The sequence below is a fragment of the Cynocephalus volans genome, chromosome 2 (assembly GCF_027409185.1).
Source record: "Cynocephalus volans isolate mCynVol1 chromosome 2, mCynVol1.pri, whole genome shotgun sequence".
NCBI classification, from domain to species: Eukaryota; Metazoa; Chordata; class Mammalia; order Dermoptera; family Cynocephalidae; genus Cynocephalus; species Cynocephalus volans.
This window is the reverse complement of record NC_084461.1, coordinates 63,323,594-63,333,603: the sequence shown is the minus strand read 5'-3', so window position 1 is coordinate 63,333,603 and position 10,010 is coordinate 63,323,594. Positions and strand designations below refer to the sequence as shown.

Genomic DNA, 10,010 nt, shown 5'->3' with positions numbered 1-10,010 from the left:
ATATTTGCTATTGCTTTGTGTTCCAGTCTCCTTGCTAACCCTACTGCCCTATGTTGGACAATCTAAAGGAAGATATGATGGCTGTAGTGGATTGAATTATGTCCCCCCAAAACTCACTGGAGCTTGAATTGTGTCCCCTGAGCTTTATGTATTAGAAACTTAGCCCCCACTGTGACTGTTAAGAGGGTGGGAAATCCTATTATGGTAACTGAAAGGTGGAGCCTTAAAGAGGTGATTGGATTGTAGGACCGTGTAGTAGTGAATGGATTAAAAATGGTGGTCAGGGGCATGGTTCTGAGGGCTTTAAAAGAAGAGGAGAGGAGAGTCTGTCTCTCTCTCTGTTCTCTCCACTTCCACCATTTTGCAACATGAGACCCCTGGGTTATTGTCACCACCACCAGATGGACTTTGGACTTCCCACCCTCAGAAACTGTAAGCAATAAATGTCATTTTTCTTTCTAAATTACCCAGTTACATTTACTTTGTTACTAAAGACAAAAATGAACTAATACAATGGCCCAGGTCTTTTGCCTCTTTCTGTTGAGTTTACTGTTAGCCCTAAGCACTGTACAAAACGTTTTTCTCAGTCTGAGAAATAACAGTAAGGCATCAATTTATCTCAGGCACAGAATTCAAGTTCCAGTCCCCATGGGAAGTTTCCCCCAACTCTGGAATTAACCAAAGGACAGCAAATTTGTTGCAGTTAGTTTTTAAATGGTGGTGGTTGCTATTAATCCACAACAGAATGGAAAAAAAACAGAGACCAGAGATAAAGTTCTGACATTTAGCAGAAAAGCTCTAATCCCACCAAAGAACACCTATAAAACCTGGAAGAGGTAGCCATCTCCTCAAATGCCCAGGCAGCAACTGATGACAATGTAGAAATGGGAAATATCTGTGTCACCAATACCTTTTTGAATAATCCACTTGTGCGGTTTGTGTGTGAATACCTGAATTCTCTCAAACAACACAGTAAAGTACAATCTTGATCCACTGGGATCTCAACTGATTTTGTCTCTCCAAACTTTTCACTTCAAAAGGCCTTGATCTGGCAGTGTTGAGCTTATTAAGAGCATAACCTGTAAAGTTTGTTCTGGGACTGAAACTTCGTGCCCTCCTCATCCCTTAGTGAAACCTAGTCCCCTATCCTTTTCTAGTTCTATTACTTGGAACAAGTTGCTTAACTTCTCTGAGCCCCTTTCCTCATCTGTAAAATCGGATGATTTACCTTGCAGAGTTGTTGTAAGGTCAACTATATGTAAAGCAACTGGCACCTTAATGTTCAATAAATGGTGTTAGTTGTAGCAGTATCTTAGAACACTACCAAAAATATCTTCGGGATTTTCTACAGTTGAGACATTTGACAGCTTTCAAACAAACACTTTGCTTTAAATCCTTCAAGATATTCTATGTAATGGAAATCCCAGAGTAGGAGCACAAGATGTATTTATCCTGCAGGTTCAAGCAAGTCCTAGTGCTGTGGAGCAGAAGGCCTAGAGAGACTTGGATTTTTGGACAAAAACTCATCCTCAGTCAATCTAAAGAGTTAGAGCTCCAGAGCTTGGTCTAAAATGATGGGGCTTCTGGAGAAGGGGCACTTCTGAAGTCAGTATAACATGTGTTGACCTTACCTTTTCTAAAGATTGTGAAAAAATAAAGGGGAAAAAAATCTGTGTTACTTTAACCTCAATGCCACTATCAAATCTATGAAACATAAGTAAGGTAAAGTGACAGGTGTGGGGGGTGGGGCGGATGTCAAAGACAGAACGCATGCCAGCTGTGGTTGTGACATCTGTGTAGTCAACACCAGGAGCCTGAGGTGGTCTCAGAAAGCTGAAATGGAGCCACACAGTGACACACAATGTCAAATAATGGCCTAGGATCCTTCAGCCAATAGCAAAGGCAGATACAAAGAACAGTGAGTCACCCCAGATAACTTTCTATATTATTTCAAAGAAATTTTAATTGTTGGAGGTGGGTCGTTCGCACAATTTCTCAGGGGGTGTTGAGTAGAGGAGTCCTGTTTGAAATTATTTTGGCCTTGCTCCTAGCTGGCATGACTTGGAGAAGATGGATTTCATCATCAGTTGGCACCAGATAGAGACACAAGTACAAAAACCCTATCACTGCCACTTCCTTTATCATGCAATAAATCTGACTTGCAAATGTCATACAACTGTACAAATCTATGGTGCAGTGGCAGCTTGGACACTTGCCTTCACTTTGACCTGAATAAATGTTGAAATTTTAAAAATATATGTATTGCTTATTTTCTTCATTAACTTTTCCATGTTTAGGCCAGTGCTTGGGGTCAGCTGTGTCCCCTGAAAGTTCATGTATTGGAAACTTCATCTCCATTGTAACATTGTGTTAGGAGGGTGGGATATCCAAATATGGTATTTGGAGGGTGGGGCCTCTAAGAGGTGATTGGATCTGAAGACTGTGTCCTCATGAATGGATTGATCCATTCATGGAGTGGTGAGTTGATGGTTTAATGAGTGGTTATAGGTGTGGTTCTGATGGCTTTATATGGAGAGCGTGAATCAGAACATATACTCCCTCTCACTCCAGCTCATTCTCGCCATGTGACAGGCTGCGTTGTTTTCACCACCAAGAAAAAGTCCCCACGTGTGTTCCCTGGACCTTGGACTTCCCAGCCTCCAAACTGTAAGAAATAAATTATATTTCTTTATAAATTACCCTGTTTCAGGTATTCTGTTATAAGCAACAGAAACAGACTAAAATAGCCATAGTTTCCTAAATTGCCTGATGATAAAAGTCATATGGGATGCTTGCTAAAAATTCAAATTTTTGAGCCCCTCCTGAGTGGCTAGGCCTTATTAGTTGACATATGAGTGCTAATTACATATTTTTAAGAGCTTTACTAGAAGACTAAGGTATATGCCATAACTGAGATGGATCATGGAACCTGCACAGATACAAGGCACCAGAAACCCAAAGAAAGGATGCTAGAAAAATTTTATCTTCCTCTCCTTCACCCTCTCTCAAAGACTCAAAATTACATAAAGCCATGTGATGTCCTAACATGAGAATAGGGGGGGAGAGAATGTCTCTCATCTGTCTTTGTCCCAGGGTGGGATTGTTCACCATTTTTCACATTTTTTTCTTGGCCAATGTATAAAAAAGCTAATTGGTATTTCTGCATTGGTTCCTTAAACTTCTATTTCTTCCAGACACAAGACACTTGATTGTTACAGAGGCTCTCCTTCAAGAGGCTAAATAGAAGGGTATATCTTATGGTGTCTACAAGCAGATCTAAGCCAGAGCAAACAGAAACTGAATCTCCATCATCATCAGGATCTATTGCTTGAAATAAAAAGGCTGCTCGTGTATTCAGCTTGATTAAGATACACTTTAAAAATGTGGTACCCAAAACTTGGTACCCAAATCTTTATGAGAAGACCATAAAATGACCTCTAATTCTTCCTATGTTCCCATAGTCACCTCCCATATAAACATTCTTGTCCTGTATCTAACAGTGCCTGCATCCCTGGTGGGAAGAGGTGGGGGCCTATTTGGATCATGCTTAAATTAGCAGGGCTTAAATCTTCTCAAACTTTAGTGTGCCCAAAAATATGTTGAGGGAGAGTTGTTTAATATGCAGATCCCTGAGCCCCACCCCAGATATTCATTTAGTAGGTCTAGGAAGGGGCCTGAGTAATTTGCGTTTCTAGTAAAGTATCCTAGATGGCCTAATCATCTGTAGGTAGATAAGAAAAAAGACCAGATGAGAGTTTTAGAAACATAATTCTGAAGGCAGAGTAATAAAGACTAAAATTAAGACTTTTGAAAGCCATTGTAGTATGTTTTTCAAACTTTTTGCTCATGATCAACTGTAGAAAAACAAACAAACAAACAAACAAAAACCCTTCTTAGTAATGCCTACATAAAAAAAACTGAAACAATAAGCTTTCCAAAACAGAATTTTCACATTATAAGATACACCCTGCATCTGTACTGTTTTCTTTTTTTTCTTTTGGCACTGGCGGGTCAGGGATCAAACCCTGGACCTTGGTTCTATTCCTTTCTGTTCTGTTTTCAGCAGGTGCTCCGCCACATGAAACATTGTCTCAAAAGGTAGCTTCACCTGATTGTCTTTACAAGTTCATGTGGCCCAGACTGCTTGAGCCCTTTTCAGACTTTGCCAGTGACCCTTGTGTTAACCCTTTATTGAACTGGACAACACTTCTCAGTTTCAGTGACTGTTCTGAAATTGGCCCACTATACTTCCTCATGGAGATCTGTCAGCTATTTGGGGGCTTTTCTGCTCTCAAGTCTGTTAGACACTCCATTGTTTCCCTCTGCTTCCTCCTGCATACACCCTGAGACCACACAGGTCTATGGCTGTGGGTGTTTATCTTCACCCACCTGTATTTTCAGGTCTGTGGAGAGACCTTGCCACTTAGTGACGGTGCAAATATTGTTCGTGTGTTTTTGGTCTTGCCGTCTAATTTCTCTGCTATCACGTGGGAATTTGGAGAGACAAAACTGTGCTACTGTCACTGCCATCTTCACCTTGCTTTTTTTTCTCTGTAGTTACCACAATCTGTGCATCTTTAGGTGATATATTTTTGAATAGTTTTCCTTTCTTTCCTGACGCTTATATAAATGGGTATGTTCTTCTGTGCCTTCTTTTTGGCTATACTTTATGTTTTCTAGTCATTCATATTGATACTTATAACTATAATGCATTCATTTCTGCTACTATATTTATGAATATATCACAATTTATTCATTCTCCTGTTGATACACTTTTTTCCAGTTTTTGCTAATTATAAGTAAGGCTCTGGTGAATATTCTGAACTAGACCTCGAATGCACATATGTAAAGCTTTCAAGGAAATACTTAGGTATACGTGGATATGAAACAATATTACTTTTAACTTCAATTTGCATTTTCCTGATTACAAATGAAGTTGAACATCTTTTCATGTATTTACTCACCGATCATGTTTCTTCTTGTGAGAAATGCCTGTTCATAACCTATGCCCATTTTTTTATTGGATTGTTTGATTTCTTATTGATTTAGAAGACTTCTTTATATATTCTAGATAATAATAATATCCTGGTTATATGTTTTGCAAATATCTTCTCCCAGTTTGTACATCACCTTTTCTTACTCTTTTTGTTTCCAAAGAACAGAATTTTTTAATTTCTATGTACTAATGTTTATCAATCTTCTTTACAAATCTTGCTTTTTGTATCTTATGTATGAAATCTTCCTTACCTTGAGATTATAAAGATATTCTATATTTTCTTCTACATGTTTTAAAATCTAGCTTTTTCATTGATCCATCTGGTATTATGTGTGTTGTTTGAAGTATGGGTCCAAAATCAACTTTTTGTACATGAGTAACTCATTTTTCGAACACCATTTCTTAAATATTTCTTCCCTTCTGTATTGATCTGCATTGCCAAGCATTTTCATACATACATAGATATGTTTGCAGGCCCCCCCCCATTCTTTTTCACCAAGCTATTTGTCTATCCCTCCTCCAGTATATTATGCTTCTGCTTTTTTTTTTCTTTCTTTCTTTTTTTTTTTTTTGGCAGCTGGCCAGTACAGGGATCTGAACCCTTGACCTTGGGTTTATTGAACACTGTGCTCTAACCATCTGAGCTAACTGGCCAGCTCCTCCAGTATATTATGATATTTTAATAGAGCTTTAAAATACATTTTGATACCTGAGAGGACAAACCGTCCCTTCCTCTACCTCACATTTCTGATTCCCAACATACTGCCTCAAGAATTGCTCAACAATACCTCTGTGTACCCCTCCCACAAGGCGAATTGGAACAAAAATGGTCCCAGACTGTAGAACTGGCTTTTCCTAATTTGTGTGGAGCTCAGCCCAGCACCACACACTGATAGCTATGGAGAGGTATTTGTTTCCTAGGTGTACGTGGGAATGCTAATATTATTTAATACTATTTCCCAGAATAAGTAATCAATTCTTGATTGCTAAGGTAATGTTCTGTCACTTGTAACTATTACCTAAATTACTATGGTAACTTTCGTCCCAGAACAAATGAGGTGTTTGTTATCTCAAAAACTTTGTTTCCTTAAGTGTGGAGAAAATTAAGACTTTCAGTTCATCTAAATATTCATCTTTTTTGTGACTTTGAAATAAAGAGGATATCAGAAAATAGTGGGTTCATTCAGTGATAAGCAAATCTATTTTAACGATCATAAACTTCATTATATGAGAAAATGTTCAAGTATAGTTTAGTTAAGTGGGGTTATATGCATTATATACATTGATAGAAAATTGTATATTCTTGTACTTTGTGTTACATTATTCTTTAGAAATTTCAGAAAGGGCTTAACAAATAGAGAAATTCCTTTCTGGTATTGACTGTGTGACCGATGATATATGCTCAGGTGCCATTTTTCTAGCAGCTGCTGATGAAAGGCCTCATCTCTGTGCCTTATAAAGGTGAGGTCTGCATTTCTGACTAGATTTTATTACATTCACATTATTTTTCTGCAAAAAAAAGTAGATTACTATTTCTACTCTACTGTTGAGGGTAACTTAGTCACATAAAAGGAAATTAAACTACTTTTCATGGGCTTTTTATTGAGACAATATGACCTGCTAATAACATTTAAATCTTATTAGGTGTTTACATTTTCAGTTGATTTGAAGACAGCAAGATATCCCACAAGAGCTTGTTTTGTTTGGTTGTGAAAGGACATTATCAATGTGCCTCAGTGTGCATATGTATGTATTCATTTAAGTTCTTCATACATCAAGGGCAAACCTATTTTTAAACAGTACATTTGTGAAATTTTCAAATAATACCTACCATATATTTTTTCTTCAAATTCCAAACTCCAATTTAGATAAAGTACCCCTAAAGGGGGTTACTAATCCTAACTTCCAAAGGAATCCACCCATATAGTGTCTTTAATTTCATGAGTAGTTCGAGGGAGGATTTACTGATTTTCACACTAGATAATGTTGAACTGCTCCAGTTTCAGAAACTCATCAGAAAGAAGATTTAGTCTATTAAAATGTTCACATCCCAAGTTAAGATGGATACTGAATACAAAAGTATACATATATCTGAAGAAAAGTCAGTACATGTTTATCTTCTGTTACACAAATCAATTTACAATGTCTGTTCTGCTGTGTGGAATGCCAGTGGCCATGGGCATCTGCCTTTGGCCTCAGCTCTCCTCCTGCTCATGGGGGGCTCCCAGACCTGGCAGGCCTTCAAGATGTTGAGGTTCCATCAAGGGTCTAGACTTTGGGCACTTCCATTGTTTTCGCCAAGTCTGGGCTGTTTCAGCTCTGGAGGACTGCCCTGAGGGTCTCCAGACATCTCTGACTGAATTTCTTCTGTGGAAGGGTTGGGAATTATGCTGAGTGGTACAGAATTTTGTGAAGTATCTGTCTTTAAGGGTATTAAGTTTATTTTCTGGGGAATTGTTTTGCTTCAGGCTTGTGACGTGTTCAGAGTAACCCTGCAGGATGGGTGGGCTTTTGTGTTTTGACTACTAGGCTATAAGGTCTTCTTCTCTGTTGGCCCTGTCAAGGAGTTTTTGACACCAGGAGTGATTGAGTGAGTGTCCTTGATTGCTCCTGGGCCTGGAGATTGTCTGGCTGGAGGAGGGGTTGTGCAGGGACTGCTGGGGTCTTGGATTCTGCTGGTGGGGTTTCCCTCTACTGGTCCGGGTACCGGCAAAGACCATTGGTGCATCTGACTCTTTGTTCTCTTTGCTGTCTCAAGAGTTCTCATGCTCAAAACTGGCTTCTTTTTCAAAGGAATTCCAAGTTCATCTTTCTCAAATATCACAAATGAACAATAGCTATCCATGGATGAAATGGCCAGGAAGGCCCTGTCATTGGGCCATGAAATATCACTCAGGGTGTGGTAGTGTATATTAGACACATAACTGAAAAGGAAAGGCTGCTGGGTGTCATATAGAAGCAAAGAGACCTCTGAAGACATAGCAAACACGAGGTTGTAGGGCAGACTCATCAGCTCCAGGCATGGCTGTTTCCACCACTGGCCTGAATTCAAGGTGGGCTGGACAGCAGTGAACAGCAGGTGTTGCTTTTCTAGGACATGGAAGATGAGCAATCGTCCTTTAAAGATTTTTTTCTGGAGAAAACATAAGTTGTATTCATTACGTTTTCACCAGCTTCCACATATCCAGCTGGTGTGAGGAGCAAAGACCTGGCCCGTCTCCCTTCCAAGAGGCACAGGACAAGGCAGAGACAAGCCTCTGTCCCAAGGATGGATTGAAGTACAGGTCAATCATGGTTCTGCCCTTTCCCTGGAAGTGACTGAGATATCTCTGTCCATTTCATAATTTTTCACACTTAGGAGAAGATTGCTGAGGAGCTTCAAATGGTCCACAAGCAGTGGAATTCTTTTTTTTCCCCCTTGGGAAAAATTTCCATGGTATACTAAGAACCAGGAGTGAAGGCTGTTTCCTCAAAGGTGTCACATATTACTGGGGAAAGAGAGAAATAGGGGCTACTCTTCTGTCATGGACCATTGTTGGCAACTTTTGACATGATTTTCTTCCTGGAGGATACCTGTGTACTTTTAAGAAATTTCATGATTCTCAGATCTTATTATTTCTTTTAGTTACAGTATCAAACGTCTTGTTCTAAGTGACAGCAGAGAGGAGTTAAACATAGACGAAGCTGTAGAGAGTTTGTGAAGCATGGTTTATACTACAATAAATGGAAGTATGTCTTGTTTAGGGGTGCTGCTGACTGTATGGAAGTATGTCTTGTTTAGGGGTGCTGCTGACTGTATGGAAGTATATCTTGTTTAGGGGCGCTGCTGACTGTATCCCTGAACCATTTTTCAGCTTTCCTGACTTCAGAAAAAGAAAGCTGCTGAGGGAGGAATTTTTTGCCCCTTCAAGACCCAGGAGGATGAAAGTCATCATGTGGGAAATAGCCTGGGTCTTGAAGGGGGCAAAAAATTCCTCGCTCTGGCAGCTTTCTTTTTCCAAAGGCAGGAAAGGAAAAGAAAGATGGTGCAGGGACACAGCAGCACCCCTAAACAAAATATACTTTCATTTACTATAGTATAAACCATGCTTTGCAAACTCTACAGCTTTGTCTGTTTAACTCCTCTCTGCTGTCACTTAGAACAAGACATTTGAGGCTGTAACCAAAATAAATAATAAGATCTGAGAATTGTGAAATTTCTTAAAAGAACACGGGGATCCTCCAAGAAGCAAATCATGTCAAAAGTTGACAACAATGGTCCATGACAGAAGAGTAGCCCCTATTTCTCTCCTTCCCCAGTAATAGTTGACACCTTTGAGGAAACAGCCTTCACTCCTGGTTCTTAGTATACCATGGAAATTTTTTCCCAAGGGAAAAAATAAAAAAGAATTCCACTCCTTGTGGACTCATTTGCAACTCTTCAGCAATCTTCTCCCAAGCAGGAAAATTATGAAATTGACAGCAATATCTCAGTCACTTCAAGGGAAAGGGCAGGACCATGATTGGTCTGCATGTCAACCCTTCCTTGGGACAAAGGCTTGTCTCTGCCTTGTCCTGTGCCTCTTGGAAGGGACTCAGGCCAGGGAATAAACCTGGAGGTTCTGTGAGTCTTGTGAACTTTGTTTTATCCAGTAATGGTGGGGCCAGCCTCCTGTGCTCTGCTGAACTGCTACACAGGTCTTTGCTCCTTTCCCGTCGTAAGGCATGGATAAGACCCATTCTCCTTACATTGTCATCAGTCAAGTGTTTCACATCCATATGTATGTTCCTCTGAAGGAAATTCTTCACCACAGTGATTATGGAATCTTGGGAGGTATCTCTGGTCAATTTCCCTGCTACTGATCCCAACTTTTTCAGGACCCTGGATCCCAAGTATTTTGAGGCTCTTTCCTACTCCTGGGGCCTTAACCTCTTCTGTAGCACAGTCCATGGCAGTTTTTGTTTTCAGTGAGTCTCCCTTTCTCAACTCTAGCGGGAAAGATGACACACTGGTCTTCATTGTTCTTTAATTCAT

General features: G+C 39.7%; 1 pseudogene; it reads right to left on the bottom strand.

Moving 5' to 3' along the window:
* Window positions 1-7,256: 7,256 nt before the first annotated feature.
* On the bottom strand, window positions 7,257-9,926 carry LOC134370515 (chromatin assembly factor 1 subunit B-like; annotated as a pseudogene).
* Window positions 9,927-10,010: the final 84 nt, after the last annotated feature.